Here is a 6057-nt window from a genome sequence, read left to right as displayed (position 1 = left end):
ACCCTTTTTTTACTACCTCTTGATAAAACAGCTCCCACAGGACGAGTTGCACGCGTTGCCGAAACTAAAGTGATGCCTCAAATGTTGCAATCGCCATTAAAGTCATAGACAGCACGTGGTCTATCCCCCAGTAAAGCAGCATTTGCTTAAAACATTCAAAATCAAGGGCTTGTCACCCTTTTTTTAATACCTCTTGATTTAACAGCTCCCACAGGACGAGTTGCACGCATTGCCGAAACTAAAGTGATGCCTCAAATGTTTCAATCGCCAATAAAATCATAGACAGCACGTGGTCAATCCCCCAATAAAACAGCTTTTGCTTAAAACATCCAAAATCAAAGGATTGGCACTCTTATTTTTCATAACTCTTGATTTAACGGCTCCCAAAGGACAAGTTGCAAGCAGTGCCGAAACAAAAATGATGCCTCAAATGTTCCAATCCCCATTAAAGTCATAGACAGCACGTGGTCTATCCCCCAGTAAAGCAGCATTTGCCAAAAACATCCAAAATCAGGGGCTTGTCACCCTTTTTTTACTACCTCTTGATTTAATGGCTTCCAAAGGACGAATTGAACTCGTTGCCGAAACTGATGACTCAAACGTTCCAATCGCAATTAAAGTCAAAGACAGCACGCGATCTATCCACCAGTAGAACAATATTGGTTTTAAAATCCCAAAACACAAGGCCAAACACCCTATTTGTACTTTTTTGTGGTTTAACGGCTCCCAAAGGATGAGTTGCACGCGTTGCCGTAACAAAAATGATGCCCCAAATGTTCCAATCTCAATTGAATTCAAAGACAGCACAAGGCCTATCCTCCAATAAAACATTTGTTTGTTAAAACCCAAAACTTATTCCTGCCATTTTAGGTGATGAATCACACATTTGGAATAAATGTTTAAGTTTTTGGACATTTAGCGCAACGAGTGCTCTCATTTGTCAACGATTTAAGCTTAAGATTTAGTATTGATTGTTTTAGATTTGGCTAATTTAGACTATTCTTGAATAGGTGATTAGTATCTTATCTCTAGCGCAAGTAGGTCATTTATGATAGTGCCCGCGAATTTTTGAAAACATTAATTTGTTTAAGTGTAAAAGTAGTGATTTTTCTGCTCCATACTGTAGTGCTCGTAGATCCTGGCACATCAATTCGATCTGATTGACAGTTGCAATTTTGTTCGTTTGGTAATCATATTGATTAATCCAATCTGAATTTGAAAACTTGCGTGGTTGTGTTTGACTATTGCTATCCCAGAAGCATCTCTCATTCTGAGTGATAAAATCGTTCGTTAAGAAATGTTTTTTTTATTTCATTTCCATGGAGCTGCATTTGCGTCCCTTGTCAACTCTTAATTTATGTAAAAGTTTGATCCTCTTCCTCGTAGAGTGACATGGCTGACTTTTAATGACTTGTTGTCGTTTTTTAATGAAAGATAAACCGCCAAAAGACATTGCATGCTTGAAGGCAGAACAGTTATGAAACTTGCAAGGGAACATTCTAAAAACTATAACCGGGACTTGGAGAAGGTAGGCTTCTCCATGACTTAAAAAAGATATTCTTCGAAGATCTATTATGATGGTAAATATGATCAAAAATCCAACCGGAATAAACTTCATTGATTGATGGGAATGCCGACGACGGCTGAACATTACGACGATGCAATTCAGGAGGTGCGCGAGAGATTTGGAAGAAATCACTTAATATTTCGTCATATCATCCATTCGATCTTGGAACAAGAAAAACCCGGAGCATCAGATTTTAAAGCGTTACGAGCAATGAGGGACACATTTTGCAATCATCTCACCGCTATTTGTAGCCAAAAGGTCGAACCCACGGTCGAAATTCCGCTCATGCCAATCATGGAATCAAAATTGCCAAAGGAGATTCGAGAGGAATGGGAATTAAAGATTGCTCAAGAAATAGAAAAAGACGAGTTTGCCACTGAAAAACAATTTCTTGCATTTCTTACGGCTAAGGTCGAATCAAAGGAAGCAGCAGTGGACATGAAGACCGGAGGAACGGACAACCGGGAAGAGAAGAAAAGGGAAAAAACCAATAAATGCCGGAGTGCAGCGTTTCTTTTCAAGTCAGACACTGATCGCTGGAAGTGAGGGACAGGCGGGACGGTGTTGTCCATGTTGTGAACGAAATCATACGATCCTAGAACGCCCGAAGTTTCAAGATATGGATGTAAACACCAGATGGAACGAGTTTCGAACAAATCCTAGAATGTTTAATATTTGCCAAACGCTTGTTCTTAAGAGTGCTCAGAACTATCAATTGTACTTATGGAGAGATTGCAAAATGGATGCGGTACCACAAATCTATGCTATGAGGTGCATTATGTTTGGAGTTACTTGTAGCCCATTCTTGGCTATGAACACAGTGAACATGCATGTCAATGATCCTAAGATCAAAGAGCGTTATCCGAGAGCATGCAAGGAAGTGATGAGAAATATTTTCGTGGCTGATATCGCCACTGGAGGAGAGAGCGAAGTTGCCGTTTCTAAATTATCTCACGAGCTGATCAATCTCTTCAAGGAAGGGGGTTGGACGATTGCGAAATTCGCGTCAAACTCGAAAGAAGTGATGAGACAGATTCCCGACAAATTGTGAATGCCAGGATTGATAGTGGACCTCGACGGTATGGAGTGTGGACCAAACGTTACTTCCACACTGGGGTTGGAATGGAACATTGACAAGGAGATGTGTCCTCTGCTATCCCGATAACTGAAATGTACACTCATCGGGATCTGTGATATGACTGACTGGACTTCGCATCCAGCCACTTTTTTTTTACTATATCTGAATTGCACTACACCTCCCTCGAGATAGGTATACATTAACGCGATGCACAACAAACAAGAATGAGAAAGGATGGAAAGAAATGATAAGGACGTATTGCACTCAGGGTACTGATAACTCGCGGAAAATGTCAGCGTTTGGGGTTTGGGCAGCTCCTTATTCGGCAGGCAACTCCACCAGTCGAGACAGTGTTGGGTGAGGGGCTCCTCAACGGGGCCTACTGTGGTGGGTGAGAGCTTCTATGTAGCCTAGATTCGCCATCTCATATGGCAACCACGAAGGCCTCGAAGTGAATGAGTTCCCATATGACAACATGGGGAATGCTCCACCTGCCTCCCCCCCACATAGTGCCGAGCTGGCACGGGAGTGCCGCAGAAGCGCCTCAAGCACGCCAAATGGCACAAAACCAACACTAACAGAAAAATGAAGGAGGCTATACCCAAAGCCCATCGTGGGCAAGTGCAGTTCCAACAGGTGTGTGCCGGAGGATTGTTCCACGCTTTGTTCCCGCACTTCGGGAGCCTTTGCCATGTTACTGCCCATGGTATCACTCAAACACTGTCAGCGTATCAGCAAATGATACGTGTCCTTTCTGCAGTCGAGCTTAACGGCGAATGGCCGGTCGTAATATCCCCATGAAAGTAGCACTTCCACGCACAACGCCAGCACCCTTGTCAGCACCTCTCAATGGACGTAGGAATCGTCGATTTCGCCAATATACTTTGTCCGTGGCCTCGTACATCACATTGTATGAACGACCTGATTCCAAGACGTCTGAGATAGTGCCATGAGCGTCCCACGCTTTGCTGACCAGGTGTTCCATCAGCACTTTGGTGCCCACTGTGAGAATGGTGAGATCATGAGCTGATCTGTCATTGGCATTCCTTTTTTGCTGACGGGATGCACTTCTCACGGTCTCGAACTCATCCCGGTCGAACTTGTGCCTTGGGAGGCCCGGTAAAAGGGTGCGTTGTTGGTGGAACAAGAATGCTTTGGCCGGGCTGAACCCGTCCTCCCGTGTCGTGTTGCGATGCTCCAATAGGGCTTCGACCCGGCATCCTTGCACTTGCCGAGCAGAAATTTCACAGCCTTGACCGCAGCCTCTGCCAGGCCATTAGAGCAAGGGTTGTAGGGGCTGGAAAGCTCATGCAGAATATTTCGTTTGAGGCAAAATTCCGTGAACGTCCCTCGGAACTGAGGTCCTCCATCCGACCGGATAACCCGAGGAAACCCCCAATCATAAAACCATTGTAGTAGCGCTCCAGTGACACTGGCAGTGACTGTCGACCTTAATTGCTGACAGAATGGGAATCCTGAATAGCGATCTACCATTACAAGCCAATTCTGACCCCTGAAGTGGAAAAGGTCCACTCCTACATGGCTCATGGGCTCTCTGGGGACTGAAAGCTCCCCAATGGTCTCAATGGGCTGGCTAGGCAGTCTTCCCTGGCACGCCCCACAACTCTGCACCAACTGAGATATGGCATTTTTCATATCAGGCCAGTAGTACAGCTGGTGAGCGCGTTGATATGTCTTCACCATGCCACAATGGGATGCGTGGAGGAGCCGGAGTAAGCCCGCCCGGGCCGACTGGGGGATTATGAGCCGAGTCCCCTGAAGGACGAGTAAGCGGGACCCCCCTCTTGGTGTGGGCTCACCTCCGGCCACACACAAGTGTAGGCCCGTGAGGAGGGGTTGGTCGCTGGGTCTCCTCCTGAAAGAAAACACTGCACTAGGGCCTCATAANGACAACAGACCTGAGAGCCAGGTCCGCCCCAAAAATACGTACACTGAGGGCTAACACGGTAGCATCCGGCTCGTCCTTGCAGGGAAATACTGGGGCTCGGGATAAGGCATCGGCAATAAGATGCTCCTTTCCCGCGGTCCAGGACAATGTAAAATTATAGTCCACCAATCGTTCCCGGAATCGCAGGAGGCGCTCGTTTGAGAGTTCTTGGAGGGCTTTGTTAAATACTCCAAGGAGTGGTTTATGGTCTGTCACTATCTCGAACTTTTGCATACCTCTCAGGTAGTACGCCAATTTCTCCACTGCCCACACAATAGCTAAACACTTGAGTTCGATGGTCGCATAGTTTTGTTGGCACTTTGTCAAGCTGCGAGAGCCGCAGCTGATTAAACGTATTTGGCCAGCGGGCTCAAATTGAACTAGGGCAAAACCAATGCCAAACCACCGCGACGCATCTGTGAGAAGTTTTGTGGGTAGCGCTGGGTCAAACGCCCTGACCACCATGTCAGATGTGAGAGCCTTCTTCAACACCTTAAATTCGGCTTGGTGACAGGGGAGCCATTGATATACCACGTCTTTTTTTAGAAGCCCCCGCATGAGCACCAACATGTGGGACACATCTGGAATAAAGTGTCCCAATTGATTAACGAGGCCCAGAAATCCTCGGAGCTCGGTTGTATTCTTGGGGGCAGGGAAGTCCGCCACAGCCGCCAATTTCTCTGGTTTGGGCCGGACCCCGTCCCCAGACACAATAAACCCCGCAAATTTTAATTTTTCCCCACCTCTAGCCTGCTCAAGGAGATCTTCATGCCCGACTGACGACACCTCATGAGAACGTCTTCCAGACGTACAAAGAGAGTCTTCAGATCGGGGGCTTGGACCAGCATGTCGTCCACAATCTTCAGCAGCCAGGGCAGCCCTTCGACCGCCTTATCCATCTGGCAACAGAATTCATCCGATGAGGTATTGAGGCCGATTGGGGCCCCCAAGTAGCGGTACCTGCCTGAAGGTAAGAGAAAAGTAGTCAGTTTGGAAGATTCTTCATTCAGAGGTATCTGGAAGTAACTATGTATGGCGTCGATCTTGGCATAGTACCTGGAGGGGGGGTCAATCCGCTTGATGAGATCCGCAGCGGCCGGAAACGGGTGCACCGTGCGGATCACAGCCTCATTGAGCCGCCGTTAATCGGTGACCAACCGCAGCTTCTGCCCCCAGGTTTGGGGACAAAGTGTGCCGGTGAACACCATTCTGTGGGCCCTGTTTCCAGCACAAGCACGCCGGATGTTAGTAATTCACTAATGAGCTTGGTGGCCATCCCCTCGAAGTGTTTGGGCACCGGGCGTACCGTGGCCACGCTGAGTGGACGTACCTTCAAGTCCGGACGCAGGTGAATGTGCATCTTGGGACCTTATATCACTCCCGCTGCCTCATCCAGTGTGGTGCCCAACACGTCGGCGAAATTGATTTTCACGGCTTCAAGTAAGATACTGCAGTTGTCAACAC

The sequence above is a fragment of the Tigriopus californicus genome, chromosome 12, assembly GCF_007210705.1.
Source record: "Tigriopus californicus strain San Diego chromosome 12, Tcal_SD_v2.1, whole genome shotgun sequence".
In the NCBI taxonomy this organism is placed as follows: domain Eukaryota; kingdom Metazoa; phylum Arthropoda; class Copepoda; order Harpacticoida; family Harpacticidae; genus Tigriopus; species Tigriopus californicus.
This window is presented reverse-complemented; position numbering follows the sequence as displayed.